Here is a 16,829-nt window from a genome sequence, read left to right as displayed (position 1 = left end):
CCAAGTTTAAATGACTAGATAATTTAAGAAGCATAAGTGAGTTGTGATTGGTTCGCTCAACTTCCCAGCGTAGACACCTGATTGGATAAAAAGCCAGCCAAGGGAGGTAATAAAATCATCGGGCCAAGCCCAGGTTGCATCCAGAGTATAGTGAAGAGTGATCGTAACGTATACCCTGGAGATTATCGAGGATGAATCAGAATATACCGTAATCTTTTCCAAATGGTATTGACTATCACACATATGTTCTTAGTAAAGTACAAATTCTAGTCCCGGATGGGATTCAACCCAAAAAAGTACTAGAATTTGTACTTTACTAAGAAAGTGTAACCCCAAATATAACATATGTTACATTTGACCACTTTCTAAAATGGCATTGTGTAATCATGATTATCACACAGTCCAGAAACATGCCAGTGTCCATTCTGGTATTTTGCTGAAAATACAGAATAGCCTCCCTCGCAACTTTTCATTCTCTTGTCTGTTCCTGACATAGAATCACAATCCAGGACTACTAATTGTTGTTTTACATTGAACTGTTTTTTTCTAAATCTTTCGAATTTCATAAATCGTTCTCACATAGACAAATTAATCCCTTGATTGAAGTTTCCAATCATGATCATCACTGCCAAGGTTTTAAACCAATAAACCATGCTGATTAGCGGGACTGTCATTTACGTAAACGTCCAGCAACAAAGGCATGGACAAATACTTAGTAAAACACGGGTTAGTGATGTTGAATTAACTCTCATGTACATGTCTCGTGTACAAGAGCACTGAATTGAAAAGGCTAAACACACATTCATTTGCAAGCATCCGCACGTATTGATTTATATTGTAAAATGTACAGGTAATAGAAATGTTCCATCATAACATTAATGAGCCAGTGAAATCAGTCAGCACTGAAGATACATTACACCACTAAAAAGCATACCTCTGTCAGTACGACCTTTGAGTGGTGTAATTCATCTTCATATGTTTATGATGCCATAATTCCGTCCCCGTGGGCGAAAACAAACAGTAAATAGTATGGATGGTTTGCAAGGTTAACATTGATATTCTGAGGGATATTTCATGTTTATTGAAGTATTTTCTCCAAATGGTCGGTGATGATTTCACACGAAACGCATTTAACTCTGTAGTTTCACATACATGTATTCTATCTTCTGGCATATGTCTTAGTTGCCTCCATACAAAGCTGGCCGCGCTTGCAAATATACTACACGACTCGTTATCTTTTTATATCAGTCCAAGACAAAGATGTCTGTACCAGTGGACAATCCTACAGCAGTTGATGAGTGAGTGAGTGAGTTAATATTTAACGTCACATCGGCAATATTTCAGCCATATCGTGACGAGAACATTTGATATTGAAATGAAATATATGTATATTATAAAAAACCTGCCGACGAAGGACAGTAAAACAACTAGAATATCACAGATATAGCAGTTGATGACATCGCAAGTACAGATCTGTATTGGTGCTTCAAGCCGCTGATGAAACTTCTTAATTGTGCAGGGATGCCACATGCCACTACAAAGGGGAAAGACTTCCAGTGTCTTGAGTATTGCGTACAGTGTCTGCTTCTACGTGTGCATAGGCCTGGGAAACATTCGTTTCTTTCTCTTCACCAGTGGCATTGATACTGTGGACAAATGGACCGCTCTGTTGTCTTACAGTGGGTTTAATGAGACTTGTGCTTATTACACCAGCGCTGCGTGTTTCACCATCAACAAGCACCTGCCCAGCCTATTCAAGAAATTTGATTGCTACCACAAGACCTATGGCTCAGCCTTTGGCAATGCTAAAATCAAGCAAATGGTTAAAATAATGTTGTGTGTAATCTTATCTAACAACATATTTGTCCTGTTATCTTTATATCTGACAACGTTTGACGATGTAAATGCACAAGCATTATATCTCATACCTTTGGGATACATTGAGGAGGACTACCATATCATCTTCAAACTGTCAAACAGTATTTCCCTTTGGCTTTTCTTATTGCAAATGAACGCCATTTAAGGGTTTTTCATACTTTGTACCTTCTGTATCTCTAACGAATATACCCGGATACATGCTCTCATAAAACAGACGTATGGCACGAGTGAGTGAGTGAGTGAGTGAGTTAGAATTTTACGTCACCTCGGGAATATTTCAGCCATATAGTGACAAGAAAGGTTTTACAATAACTTAAAGTTGGTGGAGATGCGCCATCTACAAATCATGTTGACAGAATACGTAGACAGTTTGAAGACATCTGTGCTCTTGTAGAAACGGCTAATAAGGTTTTCAAACACTTGATCGGTTCCAGCTACAAAGCATCAATCCCTGTTGTCTGCCTGGTGCTCTATGGCTGCATACAGAACGATTTGAAGAGAGAAGAGTACATAGTGCTGATAGAATCTATGGTGGTCTTGTTGACAAGCGGTGACGTTTTCAGAAGTTTTGAACTTTAAGGTAAACATTTTTATCTTTCAGTCATTTCTTGTTTTCCGTTATTTTGATTATAGTTACATTACTTTTTATGGGTAAAATATTGCCGAGGTATTTGTATAGCCTCTTCTACCTTGCAATGTTTCAGATGAACACTGAGCATTTGTTGAGCCCAAACGACATTGTTATGTTATTCACAGAGTACGATATCATATAAATGCAGTAAAGAGTGTCCGAGTGATCCTGGCATATTCAGGCTTGTCTGGCTTATCACCTTTGCTCACATGGGACAGAGAGCCCAACGATGGGCACTGTATAGATACTTACGGCTTCATCTTAATTGTTAGGTCGAAACTCATCTATACATGTGTATTCTGTCTGAAGTTTGTCCTTTAAAAGGGTATTCCGAAGTTTGCCTCTAATCTACATCTCCAAATATGTATAGCCTGACCTTCCATGAGATGGTCATGCATATGCTAGCGTCATAAGAACGGACTCTACAAGGAAAATATTATTATTTTATCCGATTAACATAGTCACCCATGTGATACCGGAATAGCGTGGAGCATCTGTGCCGAGGACGTCCTGAGTGATAACCTCCTCTTTGTTAAGCAACAAGCTTCAAGGATTTAGGATGAAAACAGAAACGGACTCAAATTAAGTTGACAAGATATTCAGCGCAGACTTGAGTAAAACAAGTACTTGTTAAAGTAGGTCAAAACATACCAGTGCTTTGAACATCCATACGTGGGGAACATCTCCCATAAGTTTCTGTTGTCTGTCTGGCACACCAAGGAGCATCCAACAAATCCCACAAATAGTTCTGGCTCCTATCTGCACCATGTACATGACATATCTGTAAGATACCCTTTAAATAAAATTTGTACTATACTGAGTCAAAAAAGAAACTTCACAAAATGTAATTTGAAAAATAATGAATAATTTTTCTCTGATGATACATCTATGTATCCGAAATGGGATCCCTATCTTTCTACTCTAGAAAAACGTTAGCAAAACCCACTCAAACCCATCCATTCGTTGTGCAAATGATGTTAGTGCCAAATCAGGTTTTGCACGTGCAGTCGATCACGTGATCTTCGCATCGAAGTTTTCTTCATATGCACGTGTTTGCATTGGCCTCAAGAATTGAAAAAGCACTTTTAAACCACAGTTCTAACGGTACTTGAAATGCCACGATTGTCAAATGTGCAACGTGAACATGCCGTTGGCATGTTGCAAGCGGGAAGATCAGTTATTGACGTCGCAAGAGCAATGGGATGCAGCCGTCGTACTGTTTATGACTTGCGAGGTCGTCTACAACAAACTTGCACTACTTCCGATCGCCCAAGGTCGGGTCGTCCACGTGTGACGTCACGAGCAGAAGACCGTCAAATCGTCCTACGTCACCTACGTGACAGATTTCTGCCGGCTACACGAACCAGGGCTGAGATGTTTAGAGGTCGACTGTCCTCACAGACCATTCGAAATCGGTTGCGGGCTGCCAATCTCCATTCTCGACGTCCATATCGTGGGCCAATATTGACGCCGTTTCATTTCAGAGAGACTGGAATCGAGTCGTCTTTAGTGATGAATCCAGGTTTACCCTCAGATTCGCGGACGGCAGGCATAGAGTCTGGAGACGACGTCATGAACGGTATGTCCAATGTTGTGTACAGGAAGTCGACAGATTCGGGGGCGGAAGTTGCATGGTGTGGGGTGCTTTCTGTGGGAACAACCGTTCCCGACTTCTGGTCATCCGTGGAAACCTCACAGCCGCTGCTTACTGCGACCAGGTGCTCACCCCTGAACTCATTCCTTTCATGCCGGCTCATGGCCCAGGTCTACAGTTCCAGCATGATAATGCTCGGCCGCATACCGCGATGTTGACACGAAATTTCCTTCAAAACGCTGGAATCAACGTCATGGACTGACCATCGAGGTCCCCTGACCTTAATCCAATAGAGCACGTTTGGGATGCACTTGGGAGAAGGCTTCGTGGTCTTAGGAACCAACCTCAGCATTTGCAGGAACTTGGCGCTGCCTTGCAAGAGCAATGGCGCAGAATCCCCAACCACGTGTTCACAAGCATCAGGCAGTCGATGAGGAGACGGTGTTTGGCAGTGGTGAATGCGCGGGGCGGCCATACACGATATTGAACTGAGAAATTTGGCATTTTATTCTTGTGACTTGACATTCTGTATACCCATGTTTTGGAACGGCGGTGTATCCTAATGGAACTGATTATGGCACTGTCAGTGTATCGAATACATCACACAGATCTCAGCAATGAAACAATAAATAACAATTTAACCATCTTACCATCTCTTGTTCTTTTATAGTGCCCTGAAGAAAGAATGTGAAGTTTCTTTTTTGACTCAGTATATTTATTCAGTTATGAAATAAAGCGAAAGTTCTTAGAGTGTGAGTGAGTTAATGAGTGAGTGAGTGAGTTAATATTTAACGTCACATGTTATTTGATTCGAAATTAAGTTTTGTCTTTTCCTGTTGTTTCTGATACCTCTGAAACTCAGGGATATTATTTTCCCATGAAGAATTTTTGGCAAGAGTTTCGCCAATTTTATTTGCAATATTAGATTTGTCAGTAATTAAATTATCACCATCTTTAAGATGGTGAACAGCAGATTTTGAACCTTTGCCTTTAATTCTTTGAATCATGTTCCATACCTTGGACATTGGCGTACGTGAATTAATTTTGGAGACATAGTTCCTCCAAGATTGCCTTTTGTTTGTTTGAAGGTACGACGAGCCTTCGCATTTAGTATTTTAAATTCATTTAAGTTGTGGACAGTTGGGTGATGGCGGAAATAATTTTCTGCCCTTTTCCTCGCCTGGCTTTTCCTGGCTTGCATACAATCGGTATTAAACCATGGTTTCCGTACATGTTGAGTCGTAGAGGAATTTAGTATACACTCATCAGCTATTTCATTCAAAACGTCAGAGAGGGTCTGAATGGGATCAGTTATATCGCTGAAACATTCACGTCATAGCCTCGATTTACACATAGTTTGATAAGGACCAGTTAGCCTTCGAAACATTTCATCTTGTATACGATGGAGAATCAGATGGAGTTATTTCTCAAAGAATAGTTGGGAAGTGGTCACTTCCACAAAGGTCGTTTTGAACTTCCCATTCAAATTCATTAAATAGATTAGAATCTGAAACAGACATATCTAAAGAAGAGTATGTGCCGGTCGCTAGATGCAGATAAGTGCTTGAGTCGTCATTAAATATACACAGGTCTTTGTTAGAGATAACGCAGGGCTTCGGTAGTTGATCATAGAGAGACTGAAGATCACCCTGCTGAAGTTATATATAGAGAACATAAACTAAAAGCAACTGCCAGAGTAAGCCGTATTGCTACAGCTTGAAGATAAGTTTTGAGTGTAACAGGGCTGTGAATAATATCCTGTCGCACAAGGATAAAAGATCCTCCCGTCGCTCGATCACCCTGAGGAGAAAAACAATGATAGGCTTTAAACTGACGTAAGGTAAAATTGTCTGTCTGTTTCATATATGTTTCCTGCAGACAAAATGCTGATGGTGTTATATCCTGGAGTAATAGCTGTATTTCATTGAAATTAGTCCGTAGTCTTCTACAGTTCCACTGCACGATGCTGAAAGCAAGTGGGTTTCCGACTTGCAGCACCAAAGATACTCGGATGATATATTTAAGCAGAAAAACTAAAATATTAGTTCTTGTACCAGCTCCACCATCCTAATGGTAAGTACTGGGATTGTTGATTTAAGTCTCAATTAAGGTATTCACGATGTGCTACGTGTACGTTCTTTGCGATGACACAAATGTTCCTTCAAATAATGTGTACATGGAGGGAAGAAATAAAACTATATTTTGACTGTGATATCGATGATAGTTTTTGATATTTCAACTTGTGGATTTACTTCCATCCGAGCATATAAATATAAAGCAATTTACAGATAGTTTCAGCTGCAAGGTTAACCAATATATCATTTTTATGCTTGACTTCAGCTCTCTGGAACATTTCTGAACTACGTTTTTGTGGTTCTTCAGTTCAAGCGTGGTTGACATTTCGTTAAAGAGCGACGTCATAAGATTTAGACATAGAAGCTATCGGTTATGATGTCCATTTGTTGATGATCATGATGTCATTACGTGGAAGGAAAACATCAAAGAGTATTGTGTTTGCTTTCATTGTACAAACCAACTGCGTGTTTGTTGTCACTCTACAATTAAGGACAGAAACATTGTAAACTTAATCTAAACCAGAGATAAACAATTAAAGTGATTATTAAGTAAGTTTGTGTCTTGAAAAGACGATATTTGATTGTTGGTTCGTACTACGAGCATAAATTACTGGTGATCAGATCAAATATTGACATTCTTTTTATACTTTGAGCAGTTTTCCAAGCTATCAGGCTTCGACGAATAAAAAAATGTCACATCACCATGCCAACCACTCAATCCATTTTATTGCTGGGGGTAACAGACGAACATTTCTATCAAGGGTTTTCATGAGTCTAAAGAAACAAAGATATATATTTGTTTCTCTCTCTGATTTGATCCTTATTGATGCTATCGTGTGATTTAAATTCACTTTTCTCGCTGACCTGGTTGACATATATCAGTGTATGCCAACGGCGCTGATCGCTGAATGGTTTGGCCCACAACTGAATATGTCCAAATAGCTCTGCCCTTTGAGCATGCTATTCAATGTGGAAAAAGCACAATACAAATGCTTTATTATTATGTACAAACCGAAATCATAGTCGGTGTGCTTGTAAACAGGTATTGATTCCTTCGAGCTCTTGTGTAATGTAAAGTCATAATTGTACATATCCAAGTGCACTTTAGCACCTATATATCGGATTTGATATAGAACATGTTTTCTTCTATGTTTATATCCAACGGTCCTGGCTCTGGCAGCGACAGATTCGGTCGGAAAAAGGGGCACAAATAAGTGGCATTACGAACCAGGCTCTACAAGGCTATCCAGAATTCGTCGAGAGTTCTCTGTACTTGAATCTGTTGGTGTAATTGTTGAATCTGTTGATTGCAATATTGTATTTTATTGTGGCGTATCATGTTTTCGTGATATTTAGAGTTAATTTGATATTAATGTGAGCAGATTTGTATTAAAAACTGTTCATTTGGATCTAAATAATTGTTTATTTTGTTTATACAGCTTGACCGTGACAAGTGGAGTTCCATACCCAATTCTATGCTGTGGTGTTTTGTAAGTTGAGGAACTTACAATTTGTGTCTGTGGATGTTGTAAAATTAATAAACGTGATAAAGATAAAGGCATGCTCATGTTTTAACCTCAACACCAATACCATATAAAGGAAAATACGCAGTCTGCTATTTATTTGAAGGCACTGTAGCCTTCTTTCATTCAAAACAAAAGGAGGCGTGCGCACCCCCGCAATCGCCTCCCCCTAATCCGTCTATGCTTCCTTTGTTCGCTAAACGTTAAATCACATCTTCAGCTCTGTACCATTTACAGCTTCAAATATCCAGCGAGTGAACATTGAAAAGCTGCTATATACATCGAGGATTCGGAAATTAACTAGATATTATTATGTTTTACAGATTAAAGGTGAAAATGCAGCAGAGAGGGATCGGGTGATCCTGGCACGGTCAGGCTGGTAAGGCTCATCATCAGCTCAGGGTCCTCGCCCCCTCTACACGATGCCCAGACAGCGAATGGGACTTCTCCCAGGAAACACTGCCTAGTCGAACCCACCAAGAACTTTCCGGAGAATATGAAGGCTCCCCAACACTGCAGCCTTACCGAGAGTGTCAGAAGGGCTGTGCTCCCGGTGGAGAACCCAGGCACTCTCCGGATCAGGAGGTACCAAACCAAGGTCACTGAGAACAATGGAGAGCCTGATGACAGTGTACTTGGGATGCAAGCGAGACATTTCAAAGGCGAGGTCCGCATATTTCTCATGCTTTTCCTGAGTCTTGCCAATCACATTGCTGTCAAAAGGGACAGAAAATTCAATGATATAAATAAATGCATTGGCTTTATGAAAAAACACAAGATCAGGTTTGTTGGCTGGAATTCTTCTGAGGCTGTATATGGGCCTATTCCACAGAAGTTTGAAAGCATCATTTTCCATGACGCCCTGGGTGGACCTCGGAGTCAAAGCCACAGACATGTCGGAGACGGTAGTAAAAGCAACGAGCCATGCCATCATGTCGTTTAAGATATGCTGTTTGTGCCAAAGAAGGGCATCCACTGACAAGGTGTTGGACAGTGTCTGTAAATTCATTACATAGTAGACATTTCATATTGATATTTTCTTTAAGAATCACATTTTGGCAATTATGAGTGGGAAGTGACTCGTCCTGAGCAGCAAAAAGGAAGCCCTCAGTTTCACATTTAAGACCAGCCGAAGGAATCGGTGGGATTGCTATCCTGTTCCACACACGGCATGTACACACGATGCAATGGCTTCTCAGAAAGCTTCTCCACAAAAGACCGACTCTGGGCAGACTTGGTGAATAACTTCACCTGGTTTACTCCCATCGCTGTACCGCCCAGCAGTACAACGCCATCAGCAAATTCAACCTCAAATTTCAGAGTCTGTCCAACAACCTTGGCACGCTTAAAATAGCTGTGAAATTCCTTGCTTGAGTCTTGACATGCATCACCAGAGGATTATCCGATAAATAAATATGTGCAAAAGTACACAATAAAATTCTATCATGAAGAGCCACCACATTAATCTAACCCCGACCTCCAGAATTGATTAGCATGTATAAACGGTTAAGAGAGGAACGAAGGTGGTGGGCTCTGTTATCAGACATGATCCTTCTGGTCAGGCGGTCAAGACTCTTGATATCTTGTTTTGTCCAATCAACTACTCCAAAGGAAGAGGAAAGGACTGGCACTGCAAAAGTATTGGTGGCTTTGACCTTGTTTCGAGCATTTAGCTCTGAGCTCCAGACTTTCTTTAAGCGAGATTTGTACTCGGCCCGAAGTTTGTCTTGAATTTGGGCACACTGGAGCTTGTCTCGAACTTGCATTCCAAGATAGGTGTAGGCCTGATCTTCCAAAAGATGCTCAATAACTTCTCCCTCCTGTAACTTGACCGATCCACCATTAACTACCTTGCCACGTTTTAAATGAAGAGTATTACATTTGTCGAATGTCATGCCAATATCATTAGAAAAGGACTCGACAAGGAGAACCTGTTCTTTCAAATTGGTATCTCCTTTGGCAAGGAGCTCGATGTCATCCATGTAAAGAAGACGAGTAAGCGGTGTTGGGGATCTGTGCTGAGGAGGTCCGGGATGGTAACCCTCCTCTCTGTTGAGCAGAAAGCTCAAAGGATTTAGAGACAAACAAAAAGCAAAGGACTGAGTCCCCCTGGAAAATTCCCCTTCTGATTGGAATAGATTCCGAAGTCTGCACCTACCCTTGCAAGTACATCTCAAGTTGAGTCGACCAGCAACTCATTAAAGACTTGAGTAAATCAAGTAGTCGCTCCGGGAGGTTAATACAACGAAGAGACTTCAGAATCAATTCGTGAGGGACAGAGTCGTATGCCTTCTTGTAGTCAATCCAGCACATGGAGAGGTTGCGATGATATGTTTTAGCCTCTTCCAAAATCATTTTTTGTACAAGAAGTTGATCCTTGCACCCCCAACATCCCGTTCTCGCTCTCTTCTGCTCTCTATAAAGTATGTCATTAGAACAGCAGTTAGATGACACGAGATTTCTCAAACACCCTGTGTAGATATTATACTGAGTTTTGGGGATCAGTCAAGTCTCCTTCTTTTGGATGGAGTATTGTGCGACCTTTGCAGAACCATGGAGGAACATCACCTGTGTCCATATTATTATTATGTTCAACAGATTAAAGATGGAAATGCAGCAGAGAGGGTTCGGGTGATGCTGGCACAGTCAGGCTGGTAAGGCACATCATCAGCTCAGGGCCCTTGCCCCCTGAATCTTGCCAATCACGTTGCTGTCAAAAGGGACAGAAAGTTCAATGATATAAATAAATTCATTGGCTTTATCAAAAGGACAAGATCAGGTTTGTTGGCTGGAATTATTATTATTATTGTTATTATTATTATTGTTTCTTGTATTTTGTCAAAAACAGGTTGTGACTAAGAGATGTACAGAAAATGCATTGAGGCCTGTAATTCGTTTTCGCACAGTGAAATCTTGGTAGAACGCGCATGCACGATTGTATCTCAAAAAGTTGTGTAAGTTCAGCACCAAAGGTTGCAGCTGTTGGAATACTGCTCGACATGAACGGAAAGTTGCCTATTGGAAAGTTGACGTAATCCCTTTTGTCATACAGCCATGTCACTCTCAATTTTATCCACCGTCAATATTTATTCGGTTCTTTGGTTTACATGGCTCTCGATCCTTTTAGAACCATGATGCTGGACTTCAGTCACAAATGTGATAGTGGGGCATTTACACAGTTTCATCAATACAAGCAGCACAAACGGATATCAAACAACAAACACCCGGCTTTCACAACCATTCTCATTTGTCGATATCTGGTTATATATTGTAATTAAATTGAGGCCGTTGAAGATAATGGACATATAAATGTGCCCGCTCTTCTTCAAGAGGCGAACATCAAGCCAACTGCATTTGCACACGCTTGTTTTCAATACTGTATTGGCCACATTGAAGACATGCCGCTTTCAAGGGTGCATCCAACTGGCAGTGATAATGAAGAGAAAAGCAGCAATGTCATTTATGTACAGGATATGCTGAAGCCGTTTATGACAATTTTAAACATCATGGGGATGCACATGCCAATTGAAAGAAGAACAGTTTCCAATGCAATGAGTATCGCTTTCACAGTCACCATCCACATCATCTCATGGTCCACAATCGGTCGATTCTTCACTCGCTACACAGATGAATCTTATCAAGTTGAATCCTGGATGGCAGTTCTGTCATACGCAGGATATCAGTTTAGTGCTATGTATTTTGGCACTGCCACATGTGTCAGCATAAACAAGCACCTGCCCATGTTCTTCAGACAGTATGACTCCTATAGAGAAAAGCAAGCCTCTTCTATGGACAACGCAACTCTCCGGCGTTATACCAAGAGGTTGCCTCTCCTCGCTGCCTTAGTGATTGTCACTGTTCCGCCTTTTGCATACTTTATCTCACTTCACAATGTTGATCCTGACGTCATATATCTAAAACCTATAAAACTGCTTCCAGTGGAGTATTACCCTGTGATAAAGGCCATATTGTTCATTGTGTTCTGTGTAGATGTAATACAACTGATATTATTTCTGATATTTTTCCATTTCCTTACCTATTGCCTCTTCAAGGAGTTCAACAGCTGAATGTTGCGTTAAATGGTACGCTTGACAACAAGGAAGTAGCTATACCGAGGTCATATATTGAAAAACTTCGTCGACAGTTTGAAGACATATGTTCCCTTGTAAGCACCATAAACAGCATGTTTATGCACATGATCGGTTCCGGCTATGTTGGGTCAGTTCCCATTATCTGTCTCATGTTGTATGGTGTCATAAACGATGTGTTCCTGATGAGAGAGGATTCCATGTTGACAGCATGTGTCGTAACCAACACTGTCATGGTTGGATCAATTATTGTCACGTCAGTGGCCCTGAACATCAAGGTAGGTACAAATTGTCTCACCTTGTGCTTTGGATTTATCATGCATAATGGTGACTCAAGTTTTCTTTTACTTTTGCGCATTAGTATCTTGTGAAAAAAACGCATATCATAAATGAGTAAAGTTTACATCTGACTACATGGTCAGTAGCATATATTGAAATGAATGTAATAGTAACTAGGCACATATTAAATCCAAATGGATCTTAAATTTTCTGGGGCAGTTGGGTAGCCTAATGGTTAAAGCGTTGGCTTGTCACGCCGAAGACCCGGGTTCGAATCCCCACATGGGCACAATGTGTGAAGCCCATTTCTGGTGTCCCCCGCCGTGGTGTTGCTGGAATATTGCTAAAAGCGGCGTAAAACCAAACTCAGTCAGTCAGTCTTAAATTTTCTCGATGGGTTACAGAAGTAAATGCCTCTCAAAGAAAGGGTTACAGAAGTGTAAAATATCTATAACCATGATTGTGTATTCTACGATAGGTACATGTATGTTTGCAAAATGCAAACACATGGCTTTGAAATCCAGTGGGAATGCTCATTTGAGATCATTTAGGTTTATAATACCAAAGCAGTTAAAGCACTGGGTCGTCACACAGAAGACACACCGTCAATTCCCTGTGTGAATTCAACGTGTGGAGCCCATTTCTGCTTCCCCTCGCTGTGATATTCGCTGGAATATTGCTGAAGGCGCAGTAAAACTATACTCACTCACTACAAAGGTTTATCTTGATAAAGGTTACATTGGCATCAAAATTCGCTTACCACCAGTATATGATTGTGGTTCTTGCAGGCACATTCCTCACTGGCATATCTCTTGAAAGCAGACTTTTCCAGGTTGTCAGATGCGAGCCTAAACATTGTAAGTTATAACTCTACTAGTATGAATGTTATTATTTATAACTGTATAAGATGTGCTCAACGATTTATATCTCCTCGCTTCAACCATCTTTAAACCTATTTAACTATCGGCTGTCCCTTCCACATTTGAAGTATTTCAACATTGTCATTAATTCAAAAACATTGTCGTATTTTCTAAATGCAACATCGAACAGACGATCAGCGGATCCTTGTGCTGTCTGAAGTACACATCTATGCCAAGCTAGGGTACAACTAGGTCATCTTGCTATTCGTAAGAGTATATACTCAGGTGACAAGCTCACAGTTTGTGCTAGAACATTAATATCACTCTGTTACATGTTGTCCAATTACATATTATCTCTTACTTAAAATTGAATTCATAATGTGAGTAATGCTTAAATTAAAAATTGTTTCAGATCAACATCTTTATAACACGACTCACAACCACCAAGATTGGCTATACCGTATACAACCTGTTCACCATCGACAGCTCGACCATGCTGATGGTAAGTTTTTGTTTGGCATGGTAAAGGGTTGATGGTTGCATGAAACGTTTACAATGTGTTTGTATCACGTAACTAAGTGTACAGTCTTGTCCATCTTAGTTATTTAAAGCAGCGCAGCACAGAACTGATGACTTCTGAAATTATTCCAACTGATTAACTTGTGAAGGTATGTACATAACAAAGTGAACCTCTGGTGTTTAGTGTTTGATTAAGCATGCTTTACCAGTGTATGAAATAAGCCAAAGACCAAGCCAGACATCGGGGCTGGTAAATTCAAATTGTCACCAGCCCAAAATGGATTTACCAGACCAGAAATTCCAAAGAAAATAACTCAATTTTAAGTTATTGTTTAGTCGCAGTTTTAGTGATAATAAATGTCAACGCAGTGTTTTGAGCTTATGATGCGATAGTTCAATGTTCAAACAGTAATTGTCTAAATGTAACGCTAAATTTGAAAAATAGCTTTTAAAATATGGTGAATTTACTCAGATGGATGGAACATGTTATTGAACATTTTTACCAAACCATCGGGATGGCCAGCTGTAAACGTAGACCGTCCGTCAGAAATCTAGGACATCTCGGGCGGTCGGACGGCCTTATGTCATACACTGGCTTTGTATCTACACAATAACTATACCATGTAGGTTTCTAGTATATCACTTAAGGGTCCTTCACACGTATTTCGAATTCACAGGAATCAAGGAGAATCAGACAGAAACATAATATTTCCAAAATTCGAACCGCATTCGGGAGAAAGTGTAAAAAAACAACAATTTGTTTAAGCTTTGTCAGAATTCCTGTTGGAATACTTAGAACGCACTTCGAACCCGCCTCGAATGATTCTTACTCATTCCAAATGTACTAGTACTGGATCACGAATACAGCTCGAATGAATCGGAACACAGTAGGAATAATTAGAAAGCCGTTAGAATAGACTAAGAATACTTAAAATGAATTTCGACTGCCGTACGAGTCCGGTTCGAGTCCGGTTGGAATAGCACTCGAAGACTATTCATCAGTCTCTGACAAACTCCTATACAGTATGGACCCCCTGGACCATGTTACGTTGCTCCAGATTGCTGTCCTCCAGCAGGACCTGATTGAAAGACATGTGGCAATTCCAGGCCAGACCATGGATGACAGAAGAAAGGAGGAGGCTGTATGGACATTACACAAGACTGATGGAGGAGCTCAGAGTTGAGGACACGCAGTCATTCTTCAACTACTTGAGGACGGAGCCTGCCATATTTGATTAGTTGGTGCAGAAAGTGGGACCAAGATTACAGAAGCAGGATGAATATATGAGAAAGGCGCTACCTCCAGGCTTGAAGCCTAGCCATCACATTGAGGATTCCTGGGTTCAGATGATAGGTACCCCAGCATCATGTACAAGGAGCACAATCAGCCTGATCATCCCAGAAGTATGTAAGGTCATGGTGGAGCAATACAAGGATGAGGTTATCATTTGCCCTACCACCCCGGAAGAATGGGCACCCATTGAAGAGGTATTCAGAAACATGTGGAATATTCCTCATGCTGTAGGAGCTTAAGATTGCAAACATGTGGCCATTAGGAAACCTGCCAAACCGGCTTCTTCTCTGTGATCCACATGGCCCCTGTGGATGGAAATTACAAGTTCATGTGGGCGGACGTTTATGTCTTACGGAAGTATGTCTGGTGCTCAGATCTTCAACGAGCGCGAGCTCAAGGATTGTCTTGAAGATGGGAGCATGGGATTTCATGATCCGTTCCCTTTACCCCAAGATGACGAGCGTATGCCATGCTTTATTCTGGGAGATGATGCCTTTAGAATAAGGGCATTCTTGATGAAACCGTATGGTCATAGGACTCTCCAGAGAGACGAGAGAATCTACAACTACAGGATCAGCAGGGGCCGACGGGTAGTGGAAAATGCATTTGGAATCATGGTCCAGAGTTGGCAAATCCTCCTCACCACCATGCTCCCAAGGCCTTCCGTTGTGAAGGACGTCATTGAATATGGAATGCTGTATCTGCCTGCACAACGTGATGAGAACTCGTTATCCTAATCTCCACAATGGTATGGTGGATGAAAAAGATGAGCAGCACAACGTGCTGCCAGGAGGCTGGAGACAACTTGCGCAGCTTGAAGATGTGGTGGATATCTGAAGTTTCAGTGGCAGGTGGTTACGTTTTTATGCGATTCGGCGGTGTTCTGATGACGTCAGGGTTCATTTGAAGAGCATTCGGGACGTTCTGAGGTGTATTCGATGTTCATTCGAGTGCAATCGAAATATTCCGATACGTTTGAAGAACATTCCACCTAAATTCCACCAGCAATTGAAATACATTCGAGGCGCATTCGGGACATTCTTGCAGGATTTGAAGTGGCTTGCCTTTTCGATTCTCCGTCGAATACGTTCTGAATATTTAGAATGCAGTTACAATGCACTTCAAATTTTGTTCGATATTTTTCCACTTCGAATGTACCTCGAAAGTTTTGAACATGTTCAAAACATTCGGGCATGTTACATGAATTGACACGAATAGTTGGGAATGGAGTAAGAAGTTTTAGAATGCAGTTCGAATTTCCAAGACAGCATTCGGGCTCATTCCGCCTCAAGTGTGAAGGGGGTATTAGCCAAATATTAGTTCTTGTGGGTTAATATCACAGTTGGTATTCATCATGAATCGCATCCAGTACCACTTATTCCAGATACTTCTGTTGCCAGTGAAATCTGGATTATGCCTTTCGGGAGTTCAGTACATGAAACCATGTTCAATAGACTTTGGGGTATTCATCACAGACAGTTTTAAGACTTACTGTATTTGCACTTGTAGGGTTTATTTACACTGTAATCCCATCATTACAATCAGTTATTGATACATTGTTTTGCTTCAGCTGTCCGGGACTTTGCTGACCTATGTGCTGGTGGTTTTACAATTCAAATAAAGGGCCTTTCTCCTTGGATGTCAACTGTTTTTATCTTCACATGTTTAACATCAGAAATAAATGTAAGTTTATATTCACCTTTGATCTGCTATTGCATTGTATACAGTAGAACTTTGCCCTATGCATCTAACTGCCCTATAATAGGCACCTGCGTTTCAATAAACATTACTTCTGGTTTTTTAAAATCTCATGTCCAATGTAAAACAATTTTCAATCAGAAACCTTCATTTCTGTGGCTACACTTACAAGACAGTTGTTTACACTACCTATTTGAAGCTGTCCTTTCTGTGCAAGACATATTCAAACATAAAATATTATGATTAATATAGGCTTACCCTCAATTTTAGTTGAAACAAAGATATTATAAGTTGTTCACTGGTCTCCAGGGGGACATGGGCTGATGTACGCTCGATGTTTGTTTATGTTCCCTGAGCCAGAGGGGAACATAGAGAAACATCGAGGGTACA

At 40.7% G+C, this 16,829-nt stretch overlaps 1 long non-coding RNA gene across 1 annotated transcript; it reads left to right on the top strand.

Moving 5' to 3' along the window:
* Nucleotides 1-12,477: 12,477 nt before the first annotated feature.
* Nucleotides 12,478-16,539, top strand: LOC124255502. Its single transcript, XR_006892698.1, has 3 exons — nt 12,478-12,925; nt 13,341-13,430; nt 16,312-16,539. It is a non-coding gene; the product is annotated as an uncharacterized LOC124255502 (long non-coding RNA).
* Nucleotides 16,540-16,829: the final 290 nt, after the last annotated feature.

The sequence above is a fragment of the Haliotis rubra genome, unplaced genomic scaffold, assembly GCF_003918875.1.
Source record: "Haliotis rubra isolate DU_JTF1 unplaced genomic scaffold, ASM391887v1 Scf1155, whole genome shotgun sequence".
In the NCBI taxonomy this organism is placed as follows: domain Eukaryota; kingdom Metazoa; phylum Mollusca; class Gastropoda; order Lepetellida; family Haliotidae; genus Haliotis; species Haliotis rubra.
Note: the sequence above shows the minus strand (reverse complement) of the source record. Positions and strands in the feature narration are given on the sequence as shown.